Consider the following 15,984-nt stretch of genomic DNA (forward strand, 5'->3'; position numbering starts at 1 on the left):
GGTGACAGAATGGAAGAGTATATTTAAAATGGACATATAGAGATTAGGAAGAAATTCTCCTTAATCTATACTTTATTTAGAGAAAATTTTAGTAACATTGTTGGCATGCTAAAGGAACAGAGGGAAAGAGTGTGCCTGATGCTTTGGTTGAGGGGGATTGTAGGATTAAGTTTGAAGTACTATAGAAAAGGAGGAAGAAAAAGTGCTTAAAGAGAATAGGCATGATAACATCATGAAGAGATTTACTTTGCTTGACACTTTGGTTATAATTAGAGGGAGTGGTTTTGAGGAGCAGTATGAATGTTTCAGGAAATGATATAACTTTGCTTGATATTTTGGTTCATTAGAGTTATGTATCCATGGAGGGGGTAAGGTATAAAGTGATTCTAAATGATGTAATTTATGACTCTTGACAAGGGTATTTCTAAAGAGACAGAAGAGGAGGAGAGTACTTAGTGACTGAGGAAATACTACTTATCTGTCAATCAAGCTTATCAATTGATTGATATTCAATTGATTATCAGTTGATCAATCAATCAACCTTTGAGCATAGTTAATTTATCAGAGCAAATAAAAGGAATATATTTTGACACATAGGTTTTAAGTATAAGAAAGGGTTAAAACAATTAAAACATAAAAAAGGACTACACTGGGAGAAGGTTAGATATTAATGTATAAATAACAACAGGTAAAATCACTCAAAGACCTTTTATAGTGGAGGGAAAGGAGAGAGTGTGTGGACACTAAGTAAATCTACTCAATAAATTTGACTGAGAGAGGGAATAACATGCAATCCCAATTGGATTTAAAAATCTATGCAACCCTACAGGGAAGTTCAGGGAGAGGAAGAGAAAGAAAGGGGGGTAAAGGGCTGATATAAGGGAAGAGGAAGGCAAAATAGAGTTAAAGTTAAAACTTAAGACAAAAGTAAAACGGGAAAGGGAGTAATAAAAAAACAAAGGAATAAAAGAAAAGACAAAAGTATGAATGGGGAAAGATAGCATTTAGAAGCAGATAGCAGAATGTATTAAAAACCACATTCCTAAAATATGCTGCTTACAAGAAACACATTAAAAGCAGATAAAAATAAATATACTGAGGAAAGCTGGAACCAAATATATTTTGCTTCAGTGGAAGAAAATAAAAAACAACCGAGGGTAGTGATCCTTATCTTAGACAAAACTAAAGCAAAACTATATCTCATTGAAAAGGATAAGGAAGGAAACTACATCTTCTTAATAGGTACCACAGACAATGAAGATATATCATTATTAGTAATGTATGCACCAAGTGCATCCAAATTTTTGGAGCTGAAGCTGAACCAATTTCAGAGAGACAAAGACAGCAAAATTTTATTAATAGTGGACTTCAACATTCCTCTCTTAGAATTAGTTAAATCTAACCACAAAATTGACAAGAAGGAAGATAAGAAGGTAAATAACATCTTAGAAAATTTAGATATGAAAGACTTCTGGAAAAAAACAAAGTTGGAATAACAAAGCATATACATTTTATTCTGAAATACTTAGCAACTAAACCAAAGATGACCTGGTATCAATTAATAAAAACCTTACAATCAAATGGAGAAAGGCAAAAATAATAAATGCATGCTTTTTCAGATAATGACACTGTAAAATTACATGTAATAAAGGACAAAAAAGGATAATTCAGTAATTAATTGGAAACAAAATAAATTGATTTTAGAAAACGAGTGGAACAACAACAAATTAGCAATAATCAACCACTTAATCCAAGAAAATGATAATAATGAGATATCATATCAAAATTTATGGGATGCAGAGAAAGCAATTTTAGGAGAAAGTGTATATCACTAAATGCTTTTATATATGTATCTGTGTATATATATATAATATATAATATATAATATACAATATATAATATATAATGATATATAATATATATTAATACTATATAATATATATATAATAGAGAAAGAAGAGATTAATAAATCGGGTATCAACCAAAAAAATGTAGACAAAGAACAAATTATATATACTCTTTTAAATACCAATTTAGAAATTCTGAAAATCACAGGAGAAATTAATAAAATTGAAATCAATACAGCTATTAATCTAATAAATAAAACTAATAGTTTTTTTTGAAAAACAAACAAAATAGGTAAACATTTGACTAATCTGCCTTGAAAAATAAGAGGAATACCAAATTACCTGGATCAAAAATGAAAGGGAGTGAACTCAACAATGAGAAAGAAATAAAAGTGATAATTTGTGTCTATTTTGCCTAACTGTCTATCAATAAATTTGACAACTTGAGTGAAATATATGAAGGTACAAAAATACAAATGATCAGATTAACAGAAGAGGAAATTAAATACTTAATTAAACCCATTTCAGAAAAAAAAAATTGAAGAAACCATCAATAACCTCCCTACAGAAAAGTCTACAGGTCCAGATAGATTTACCCATGAATTCTACCAAACATTTATAGAATGATTCTTCATCAACTCTTTTTAAATAATAAGAGAAGAAGAAATTCAGCCAAATTCCTGTTATGGCACTAATATTGTGCTGATAGCTAAACCAGGAAGAGTCAAAAATACAAAGAAAATTATAGAGAAATCTTCCAAATGAACTTTGATTCTAAAATCTTAAATAACATTTTATAAAAGAGATTACAAAATTTTAAAAGGATAATACACCATGATCAGAATTTTTACTGGGAGGCAGATGGTTCAATATTTGGAAAACACTTAAGTTAGTTGAATATATCAACAACAAAGACAACAGAAATCATATGATTATCTCAGCAGATACAGAAAAGCCTTTGAGATATTTCAGCATCCATTCCTATTAAAGCATTGGAGAATATAGGAATAAATGAAGTTTTCCTTAAAAATAATAAGCAATATCTATCTAAAACAAACAACAACTTTAATATGTTATTGTTATAAACTAGACTGTTTCCAATAAGATCAGGGTGATACTGGAATGCCCATTGTCACCATTACTATTCAATATATTTTTGGAAATGCTTACTTCAGCAAAAGAGAAGAAAAATAAATTGAAGGAATTAAAATTGGCAATGAGGAAGCAAAACTTTACAGATTATATGATAGGATATTTAGAGAAACCTAGAAAATAATCTAAACACTACTTCAAGCAATTAACAAATTCAGCAAAGTATCAGAATATAAAATAAGCACATATTATTTCTATATATCAGCAACAAAGCCCAAGAGCAAGTGATAGGAAGAAGAATTCCATTTAAAGAAACCACAGACAACAGAAAATACTTAGGATTATTTCTCATAAAAGAAACCCAGAAACTTTATGAACAACTGCTAAATACTTTTAACACAAATAAAGTAAAACCTGAACATTTGAAAAAAATACATAAGTTGCTCACGGTTAGGCCAAGCTAATATAATAAAAAATTGACAATTCTACCCAAATTATTTTTACTTATTTAGTGCCATGTCAATCAAACTACAAAATACCTGTTTTACTGAGCTACCAAAAATAGTAGCCAATTCATCTGGAACAACAAAAGGTGAAGAATATCAAGACAATTGATGATACAATTTAAAGGAAGATGACCTAATTTTAACTATTCTATAAAGTGATAGTCATTTGGCACTAATTAAGAAATAGAGTAATCGTCCAGTGGATTAAAGCTAGTAGAAAATGATTAGTAGAAAATGATAGTAGTAAATGATCAATCAATTGTTTGACAAATCCAAGTACATTAGTTTCTGGGAGAAGAATTCACTATTCATGAAAAACTATTGGAAAAACTGGAAAAGAGTAAGGCAAAAACTATCACTCATATCTTGCACCATTTACCAAAACAAGGGCAAAATGGATACAGAATTTTGACATAAATATGATGCCTAAATTTTGATTTATCTTTGAAAAATTAACACATCAAGAAATCCTCTCTCTGATGGATCTATGGAAAGGGATGAAATTAATGACCAAATAACAAAATAGAATACATTATAAATTTTTAATATGAATAACTTTGTCTGCATTCAAATGTTTTTGTACTAACACACCCCATGATGACATGATTAGAAGGAAATAGAAAGCTGAGAAACAATATTCACAGCAAGAGTTTCTGATAAAGGGTTCCTTTCTATAACATATAGTCAACTGAATCAAAATTTTAAGGTCAGAAGTTATTCCCTAATTGAAAAAAATGGTCAAAGGACACCAACACATATATTTCAAAAGAAGAAATTAAAGTAAACAATTGTATGAAAAAATTCTTCAAATTATTATTGATTAAAAATGTACATTAAAGCAATTATGAAGAGCCATCTCTTATCTATCAAATTGGCATAAAAGGAAAACAATCAATGATGGAGAGGTTGTGGGCAATAATGCACTCTTGATGAAGTTGTGAATTACTTCAACCATTCTGGAGAGCAATATGGGGAACAATGTTCAATAGTTAATGAAACTGATTATACCTTTGTCCTAGCAATCCGAATGCTATGACTATATCCAAAAGAATCACAAAAATGGAAAAAAAATCTTGCATGTTCCAAAATATATGTAGCAGATCTTTTTTTGTACTGGCAAAAAAATGGAAATTGAGGAGATACAAAATAATTTATGGCATATGGATGTTATGAAATACCATTATTCCATAAGAAATCATGAATGGTTCAACTCTAGAGATGCATGGAAAGAATTAAGGGAATTGATGCTGTGAAGGTTGCAGAACCAAGACAACATTGTACACATTAACAACATTTTGAGTTAATCTACTATGATAGATGTAGCTCCTCTCAGTAGTTCAGAGAGTTAAGACAGACCTGGGAGACCTGTTATAAGGCAACACCATTCACATCCAGATGAAAAAAAAAAAAAACAAAAGAAATACAAAAAACACAGTATCTTAATGAATATTATGTTCACTTCTAAAAATGTTCTGTTATGTTTTTTCTTTCTATCCCCTGATTTTCATTCTTTTCCCTTAATTCTAATTCCTTATACAGAAAATGACTAATATATAAACATGTTAAAAAAAATGTATAGCCCAATGTTCACTAGACTCTTAGCCACTGATGGAAAGATGGGGAGCATGTAAAGATGTAAGTGAATGGATGCTGAAAAACTTCCATATTTCATAATTGAAAAATAAAATAAAATAAATTTAAAATGTTAAACTAAAGCTTACAAAAGATGAATGTTGTAAATTATCTTTTCATATAATTAAAAAAACAAAATAATATTTAAAAAAAGATTCCTTCATACTAAAATTTATACATTCCAAAATTGGAATTGGAAGAAAAAAATTAAGCAATTCATCAATGAATAGCGACTCCTTTACATTTTCTGTCATCTCTTTTCTTTCCTAGTAAACTGATTTTAAAATTTCTATTCATTTTAATCTTTTCAAAAAAAGGAATTTTAAAATAAGGCATAATCCATATATGAGACAATAAAAATTATGTAATTTAGCCCTTCTACTTAATGGGAGATGCAATAATATTCATGAAGCATTAATAATGGGTTTCCTGTTAATAGGGACTTTTTTCCTGCCTCTTTATTTTTTTAGCCAATATTTCATTTATTTTATTTACTATAATTCTGTGATATAAGAGTACTTTCATTTGACATGAGAGAATCTAATGGAGTTTTTTTGAGAAGAGAAGGAGGAAGGAAGAAAGATGATGAAAAAGAGGAAGAAGAGAAGGAAGAGGAGAACGAAGAAATAGAGAAAATGAAGAAGGAAAATGAGGAGGAAGAAAGAAGATGATAAGTGTAAATGAAACATTTAGAAGGAACAAAAGAGCAGGAAATTGAGAATTGGGTATAGATTAACAGTAGATTTTGTATTTCTTTCTTGAATTTAATATACATTTTCTTTAAAAACAATATTAACATAAATTCGAATTTTTACTCAAGATTTTTCTGTTGTTCCCTTTAACCTGAAATGTTTTTTTCATTTCTGATTTTTCCAAGTTCTTGGTTTAAAAAAAAAGAAATACCCCTGTTAATATATTTAAGGTAATTATGAACAGCAATTTCCTCTGTAATGACTTAATACAATAGAAATTGGTTTCTTAAGCTTTCAATTTATGGGGGAAGGTCGACAGGAGGCTCTTAGCAATAGCATAGATCAGCAACCTTGATTTCACAACCTTGGTTCATGAGATGAGGGTAACAGCAGTGAATTGTGAGGTTTACAGTAACAGAACAGAAAGCAAATTATGCACTCTGAAACCCTGGCACAAGTGTGATTAGACTGAGCCACTCCAGAGTAGTGAGAAAGCCACCAGCACCTGAAGGCCCAGTATGGAAAATCAGTGAGCAGACCCCCAACCCCCAGAACAAAAATATTAGAACAGTGGCCCCTTGCCCCCAAAATAGAGTTCTTCTTTAAAAAATGAGCAAAGGAAAACAAAAAAAAGGACCTTGACCATGGACAGCTACTATGGAGTCAAGGAAGATCAAAACCCACCCAGAAAAAAGGAAAGACTCAGCAAAAAGGTTATATATATATATAGACCCACAAATGGGAATATGCATTGGTCTCAAGTACAAAAACCCATCTTGGAATATCTCAAAATAAGATTTTAAGAGTCATGAAAGAGAGGTAATAGAAACATTGGGGGGAAATGAGAGTTAAACTGGAGAATTATGAAAATTGGAAAAGAAAAAAAGGCTAAACACATGACAGAACAAAACAAGTGCTTAAAATTAAAATTGGCCAAATGGAAAGACATACAGAAGAAAATTAATTGAAAATTAAAATTGGGCAAGAGGAAACTAATGATTCCATGAGACATCAAGAATAAATTAAAAAATTAATAGAGTGAAAAAAGATGAGAAAATATGGAAAATACTTCATTAAAAAAGCAAACAATTAACCTACAAAATAGTTCCTGAAACTCATGATAAAAAAAGGTAGTAGAAAGTTGGTAAACAATTTTTATAGCCAGTATTTCTGATAAAGGTCTCATTTTTAAAATATATTAAGAACTGGGTTAAATGAATAAGCATACAAATCAGTCCCTAACTTTTGAATGATCAAAGGATGTAAACAGGAAGATTTTGTACAAAGAAATTAAACCTTTTTTATAGAAATATAAAAATTGTTCTAAATTATAATTGACTAGAGAAATATAAATTAAAACAATTCTGACACATCGTCTTATACTTATCAGTTTGACCAATATGGCAGTGGGTGATGTTGGAGTTTTCACTCCAAACTACTGATGGAGTTGTGAACTGATTAACCATTTTGGAGGAAAAAATTGTAGCTATGCCTAAAGGGCAATCCAGCAGTACCATTACTACATCTGTATTACAAAAAAGAAAAAAAAAAGAAAAAAGAAAAAGGAAAAGGACTCACATGAACCATAATATTTATTGCAGTTCTTTTTGTTATGGAAAAGAATTAGGAATTGATGGGATGCTGATCAATTGGGGAATAACTGAACAAGTAAGTGATTGTAATGCGATACTCGTTCTTTTATTTTCATTTTTAATTTATTTTCATATATATATGTATGTATATATATATATATATATATATATATATATATATATATATATTAAGTTTCAGAATTTCCTTCCAACCTCCCTTTCCACTGCTCTTTCTTTAGCAGTGAACAGTCAGGTTAGCACTGTACAGACATATTTTGATAAACATGTGTAGAGATAAACTATTTTTGGAATGAGTAAATAGGATTAAGGGAAAGAGATACATAAGAGATTTTTTTATAAAGTGTTCATCAGATTCTGAAGAGCTGTTGTTGTTGTTGTTGTGTGTTGTTTTCTCTTTTGTTTTGTTTTTCTTCCTCTGGATGGGGAAAATATAGTCCACAGCCAGTCAAATAGAATTATCCTAGCTCTCTGGACTGCCAAGATGAGCTACTTCCCTCAAATTGTTCATCTCATAATGTTGTTGCTGATATGTACATTGCTCTCTTGGTTCCATTCCCTTCCCTCAGCATCAGATCCCTTAAGTCATTCCATGCTTCTCTAGAGTCCACCCTTTTATGGTTTCTTATAGAATAAAAGTATTCCATAGTATCCATGTACCATAACTTTTTTAGTAATTCCCCCATTGATGGGGAACTCCTCAATTTCCAATTCATTGTCACTACAAAAATGGCTGCTATGAATATTTGCAACATCTTCTGGATATAAACTTAGACTTGGAATTGCTAGATCATAGAGTATGAATAGTTTTATTGCTCTTTTACCAAATTTCCTTATTGCTCTCCAGAAAGGTTGGATCTGTTTACACCTCCAGCAGCAAAGCATTAATGTTCTAGTTTTCCCACAACCATTTTCCCTTTTTCTCATCTTGACCAATCTGATAGGTGCAAGATGATACATCATTGTCATTTTAATTTGAATTTATTTAACCAGTGATGATTTGGAACATTTTTGTATGATTTTATATATATATAGCTTTTATTTCTGCCTTTGAAAACTGTCTGTTCACATCCTTTGACCATTTATCAATTGGGGAATGACTTATTAATTTTATAAAATTCTCCATATATTTTAGAAATGAGACCTTTATCAGAACTCCTAGTTGTGAAGATTATTTCCTAGCTTTCTTCTTTCCTTCTAATTTTGGGAGCATTGATTTTATTTGTACAATTTATTTTTTACATTTACTAAAATAAAAATAATTCATTTTGCAGTTTATAATGTGCTCTAATTCTTGACTGCTCATAAATTTTTCCTCTTTCTATAGATATGATAGAGTATTTCTTGGTTTATTAATTTGTCTATGGTATCACTCTTTATGTCTAAATCTAGTTTCCATTTTGAGCTTATTTTGGTATAAGTCCTCTTTTCCCAACCATTTTTCTCAAATAGTTAGATCTTCTCCCAGAAACTGATGTCTTTGGGTTTGTCAAATAGAAGATTGCTGTAGTGATTTACTGCTACTTCTTTTGAACCTATCCTAATCCATTGATCCATCACTCTATTTCTTAACCAGTACCAGGCAGTGTTGATGGCTGCCACTTTACAGTATAATTTTAGATCTTGTAGAACTAGGCCACCTTCCTTTACATTTTTTCCATCAGTTCCCTTCTATTCTTGCCCTTTTGTTGTTCCAGAAGAATTTTGTTACTATTTTTTTCTATTCCATAACATATTTGGTGGTTAGAATACTTGTTCTAAAGGAAATTATGAGCAGGTAAACTTCAGAAAAAACCTGGAAAGACTTACATGAATGAAGTGAGTAGAACCAAAAGAACACTGTACACGGTAATAACAACATTGTATGATGATCAATAGATTTAGCTCTTATCAGTAGTGGAATGATCCAAGGCAATTTTGAAAGATTTGAGATGGAAAAAAAATTAACTTTATGCAGATAAGGAACTTAGAGTCTGTCTGCAGAATGAAGTACATTATTTTCAATTTTTGAATTTTTTTTCTGTTTTTTTTTTCACTTTTGGCCTGATTCTTCTTTCACAACATAACGAAAGTTGAAATATATTTAACATGATTGCACATCTATAACCTTAATCATATTGCTTGATGTCTTGAAGAGGAGGGAGGGAATGAATTGAGGAAGTGGATATTGCTAAAGTGGATATTGAAAGCTTTCTCTTCTTTCCTTCTCTCTCTCTCTCTCTCTCTCTCGTTATGTTTACATACATATTGTAACTGGAAATAATAAACTAGTATTACTTAAAAAAAGAAAAATTATTATTTAAGATTAAAGATGAAATCTTCCTAATATAAGAGAAATATTACATGAGTTCAAATAATCATTTTTGATTTAATATGGTTTTTGTTTGAACCTATAAAATTAAGTGTCATTAATGTTCAGTAAATGATTGAAAATATAACTTTATTAATTACCCTACTTAATTTGAAAATCATAGTAGCTCATCTACATATTTTCATTTTTATAAATCATAGCTTGATGTAGTAGAACATTCTTAACAGTCAATTTGAATAAACCTTTTAGTAGAATTCCATAATAAAAAAATGGTTAGATGTACTTAGGATGTGCTAAATTCTTTAGTTTCCAAGACAATTCTACAAGCTGAACTATAGTGATTGATTAAATATATTGCTCAAATACATTGAAAACCATAAGGAATATCTAAGATGTCTTACTAACATTTTTATATATGCAAAAACAATTTTATTCAGAATACTTTATAAAATTAGACAAATAAATAGAAATTCAATTTCTCAGGTGGCCTGAAGTTCTAAGGATAAAGCTGACCAGTAAGACAATATGTAGTACCACCTACCTGATCCCCCACTTTCAAATTACAATAGTAGTGCATAATGAAATGAAATAAAATTTTAGATAAAACAAACATATTCTTGGAGAAGGAAAAAAAATACACACTTAAAGAAATAAGAGAAGATTTTGCCCATTAAAATAAAATTGATCTAAATCTCTTTTGTAAATGCTTTTATCTTAGTGATGTTGCTTCTAACACTGAGATGGATCAATAAGTGGAACACAAATATTACTTACTTTATTCCATAAGTAATTATTAAGCACTTATATTAAAAAGAGACTGCATAGCTCAAAAAGAATGATGACATAGCACTATCTACCAGAGAGTTTACAATCTAGAAAATAGATAAGACATATTAAGAAATCCCTAAATATGAAACTAGAAGCATTTACTAAGAGGTATGAAGGAGGGAGACAATCTGGCACAGAAAGAAAAAAAACTATTACTTTGGAATCACAAGATCCAAGTTTATATGCAAGACATTCCTCTTATTAATTATGTGATCCAGAGAAATAGCTTAATTTGGGGGGGCCTCAGTTTACTTACCTATAATAAAAGAGCCTTATAGAAAATGACTTTTATTGTTCTTTTCACCTTAAAATGTATCTCATCTGAAGAGGTGAATATCATGACTTTTGAATGGGAGTCCAGGAAAAACTGATTCTGGAGAAGGATCTTTATGATTGATTAAAACAGCCATGGGAAAAACATTTATATGATGAGAAAAAAGACATAGAGACAACAAATTATAAAGTTCATTTGGTGGATAGCATATAATTTAATGAGGCTAGAATATCGATTTTTTATTGAAGGCATAAATAAACCCATGATTTCTGTATACTTTCATTGACTTAAAAATAACTATTAATTTAATCAATAGTAAAAATAAATTTATTCAACATTAGGCAAAGTGCTTGTGTAATCAATTGTTTACCCATTTATACTGTTTCATAACTTTTTTCAATGTGATCACTTAATCTAAAAGAGCAGATTCAAAACTCGTCATTTTTTCACTTTCTGTGAAAATGATTGCATTTCTGTGAAAGTATATGTATATTGCATATATATGTATATACATATATATATGTACACCTTATCTTTTTATACACTACACATATAGGTGTATATACAGCTATATAAATATAGATTTCTCTAGAAAGAGATCTATAGTTATGAAAATCTATCTATAGACATCTATATCTAGATGGTCATTTTCCAAAGAGAACTTATTCAAAGTCCACTAGTAATGTCATTGCCTTACCTACAAATTGAAAATTTTGTACCAGATAAACTCTTTAAACTTTTTTATTTTTTATTTTTTGCAAGGCAAATGGGGTTAAGTGACTTGCCCAAGACCACAAACTAGGTAATTATTAAGTGTCTGAGATCGGATTTGAACCCAGGTACTCCTGACTCCAGGGCCAGTGCTTTATCCACTATGCTATAGCCATCCCTCAGATAAACTCTTAAGTCTTTCTTAACACTATCATTTCCTCTTCTTCTTTATAGTTGTCATAGATGACAGTTTTTGTGGGTACTTTATTGATCAGTTTATTCCACAGTCATTTTATATGAATACACCCATACCCTTTGCATATTATTTTTACTTTTTTTTTCCATTTAAGTCATTTCTGGTAATATGTTGCAACTATTTTATTCTCATAATCTGTGACTATTGCCCACTATTTCCCTTTCAGGCACCTGTAATTCTAAGTTCATGGTGTTCCATGATTGACAGACATATGACATACCTAGAGAATTTGTCTATTGCTTTTGTCTAAAAAGTATTTCCTGTTGCTGCACAAGTCACAGCCTTGGAAGAAGAGCTTTTTCTGGAAGAACCTGTCCAACCCCTAGGTAAAGCAAATTCAGTTCCTCAGACTTGGGGCTATTCATTCCTTCAGAAAAGGTAGAAGAATTCTGAGCAACTTCTTGACTAGGAAACCAGAGAAGTCAAGCAAAGTAACTGAGGAGGTGGAGAAGATGGGTTAACTAAACATAGACCTGTTGATTACACAGAAAATCCTGTCATTTTTTTTCCAACTACCTTTTCCTGGTTCTTGGTAACTCAGGCATCCTCCTGAAGCATGTAGTGCTACTGGTGAGCTGGTCCAAGTCCATTCATGGCGAGTAGTGGCAAATACTGACCTCAGAAAGACTACACTGTGGCTGAAAAAACTTTCTCTTGAATGCTCTCAAAAAGGTGAAATTGGCTGGAGGCACCCGCAATTCCAGTGTCATCTACATTACCAGTGCTGAAGTTGGGAACAGTCATCAAAACAATTGCAAATGGAAGAGCATCGATGGGGGTTATGGATCTGAGTGCTATCTCCTGGATTTTGCCAGTCCTGAGACTCCACTAGTTGTCAACTTTGGTTGAGCCACTTGACCACCATTTATAAGCAATCTATCAGCCTTTAGCAAGCTGGTGGAAGAGTTTTCAACAGTGACTGACTTCTTGTTGGTCTACATTGAGGAAGCTCATCCATCAGAAAGTTGTCCATGCCTGGTAACTCCTCTGTGTTTTTCTAGGTGAAGAAACACTGGAACCAGGAAGACCATTGTGCAGTAGTCCATCAGTTCCTGGAGGAATTCTACTTGCCACCCCAATTCCAGATGATGACTGACTGCATGGATAGCAATGTCAACATAAACTATGAGGTATCCTTTGAGTGTGTGTGTGTATTGTGCAGAAACAAAAATGCTTACTTAGGAGGGAAGGGTCCCTTTTTCTATAACATTCAGAAAGTACGACTTTGGCTATAGAAGAACTTCAGCAAGAGATGAAACCCAGGTTAACTGAAGAATTGAGTTTCATAGTAGCCTATTAAAATAACAAAAAAGGTGGGGGGATGGAGAAAGAAGGATGTATTGGATCCCCAATTTCAACTGGATCTCCGTAAACCTCTAAGAAGTGTAAAACCAACCCTCATAAACCATCACGTGACTTACAAAATAATATTGACTAACCAGCAATCCCTTGTTGCCTTTCCACTTTTGAAAAAAGTGCCTAAGAGGAGTAGGAAGAATCTATTTCAAAGTGTTTCCATCCTAGCTTGAGATGGAATTAAAACAATTGGTGCTTGCCTTCGGAAAAAATGAGAAAATAAAACCCATGCTAGAGAAATGCTAGGGTGGGAAAAAGACTCTTTTAGAATAGGAACTATTATCTTAACTTTATATACCACGGATGCAGAAGACTGTTGGTAAATCCTTAGGTATTTCTTTATAGTGAAACTGGGGGAGATGGGCAGGGAGGGAAAAGAGGGATAGTTCACATGATTGTTGTCCTTGTTTTTAGAATAATGGTGTCTTCTCTGGATCTCTGTCTCTCTCAGTATTCTCTGTAAAATGATGACTGAAACATCCCATAATTCTCAGGATATTTAGGGTAGTTATTGACTAACTTCTTTCAATGTGAAGGATTGGGTTACTCTGGTCAAGAGGTGCAGTAGTTGTAGGAACTATACTGGACATGGAGTTTTATTTCTATCATTGACTAGTTGTGGGGTCTTAGGCTAATCAATCAATGTTGCTGGTCCTCAAATTTGCTCATCTGTATACTGAGGGCATTGGATTAGATGATCTTCAAGTCCTTTTAAAATTTAAAACCATAAAATTATCTGATAATAACAGATAGGGAAAAAAGGCTCAAAGAGCAGGAGAATGGAAAACAAATTTTTATTCAATAATGAGAGAGAGAGAGAGATAGAGATGAGCAGAGGTTTTGCAATTTTTTATATAAAGTAATATAATTGTCTGTAGTTTGTGTATTTGAAGTGGGGGATTAAATGAACCATGATACCTGACTAAGTATGAACTAATGCCATAGGTTGCAACAGTGCCAAGCATTGAAATGGATACATACCTTCCCTCATTCCTTGGCATGGAATATCTGTTGTTCTCCATAATGATGTTCTATATGTTAAGCTGAAAATAGTTTACTCATATTTCATGAATGTTCTCAGCTGCCTTATGGGGAATGATTCTCTGGTTGCTCAACTATTTATAAAGTCTTATTGTCCCTCAGAAGTAAGTGTGATGCAAAGACACAAATAGAGTTTCCTTTGATACATAAGCATCAAGTCAACAAGCATTTGTGAAGTGCCAGAGAAGGTAAGAGACAGCTAATTTGGGATGAACACCATCCGAATATATCAACTTTTTATACTGAAATCCACACTGACAGTCATTGGGCTTTGTTATTACAAAATTTTCACCTTTACACAAAATTCAAAATTGGATCTGTCTTGGGCCTCTTTCACCCAAGGAGGTATATTTTATTGAAGTCTGTAAAAGTACCCAAATATGTTTCTTAACTATAGGGTAGTCTTCTACACTATCCTATTATGTACTGTGGATGGATTTTTATAAAATTGCAAGGTTACATAAAACATCTTGAGAAGAGAATAAGCAGTTTTTCTCAGAGGTCAGACTTTAGAGATTACTTAAAAGCTAGGTAATAAAATGTGAAATAATTCTTTTCTTGTTATTTTGAAAAATTTAGATATCAGTATGAGTGTTTATGGACTTAACTCTTAGTTTTTAGTAATTTTAAGGAAAACTGAACTAGAAACAACAGCACTAAGCTCAGGTGATGACATCTGAAAATAAGAATAGGAATGGATTGCAAAGATAAACTCATCATCCCATTTAGAAAAGTCAGAAACTCAAACTATAATTGAATATCACAAAACAGTTTCAAAATTGGGGGAAAAATAAATTCTGAAGTACAACTCAAATTTATTTCTCTACTAATTCACCTAAGCTTGTCACCTTTTTTGATGTTTTATCCTATTAACCAAATAGGTAGATAGAATTGCAAGAGTATAGTTATTTAATGAAATGGAAGTAAACAAAATAGTTTTAAATTGATATCAAATATTTACATGATACTGAATTTTTCTCACTTGGACTTTTTTGCATTAAAAAATCATTGGTTCATTTGCCCAGTTACTTTGTTTTTCAGAATGGGATTATGATGTATATGGTGCCCTTATCACTGACACTGTAAGAGTGATGTTTTCCTTGGAAGTGTCTACTTGTTTTGTTTTTTCTTCTCCCATGTACAGAACTGGTATAGTAAGTCAAAGAAGGTGGGTGGAGGGAAGATGAGATTCGAAGAAAGTGATGCTCACTGTCCAGAAAATGGAGTGGAAATAAAATACTTCTCTATTCTAATTTTGTTACAAGTATGTAGAAGGAAGTCTGGAATATCATAGGTTAGTCTTCTTGCAAAGGAGGAGGCAGTAGAGAAACAGAGCATTGGATATTAGTAAATGAAAGGTCAGTTGTCAGGGGGAAAATTATTTTTAATGGGGAGGTACATCTACAAAGAACACATTCTCCAAGGAAGAGCATGGAAACATTACCATGACACAAGGGCAAAGAAATGTAGTTACATATAACCCAATTGATACCTCTTAACAAGCATGACCTGAGAGGTTGCTTATGTCTCTGTTTACAGAATATACTTCTGAGTCTTGCCAGAATTTATTTTCACACATCATAATAATTGTCTGGGAGATGAAACATCATCTTTTTGCTGCTAATCTTTCATATATGTATGTCCATATACATGGATATGTACTACTATACTACAACAACTGTAATTTAGCATCCATTCTCTCGCCTTTATCATTTTACTTTGACAGACTATATCTATATGGGTCTCTCAGTTTAAATATGTTAACTGGATTAGCTTGTATATTATTGAAATAGTTTTCTAGCTACTTATGACTTTATTAGAATCTATG

General features: G+C 31.6%; 1 pseudogene; it reads left to right on the forward strand.

The window, feature by feature from the left end:
- The first annotated feature begins 12,211 nt into the window (after window positions 1-12,211).
- On the forward strand, window positions 12,212-13,015 carry LOC141491866 (type II iodothyronine deiodinase pseudogene; annotated as a pseudogene).
- The last annotated feature ends 2,969 nt before the right edge of the window (window positions 13,016-15,984 follow it).

This window comes from Macrotis lagotis, chromosome 6, assembly GCF_037893015.1.
Source record: "Macrotis lagotis isolate mMagLag1 chromosome 6, bilby.v1.9.chrom.fasta, whole genome shotgun sequence".
Taxonomy (NCBI): Eukaryota; Metazoa; Chordata; class Mammalia; order Peramelemorphia; family Peramelidae; genus Macrotis; species Macrotis lagotis.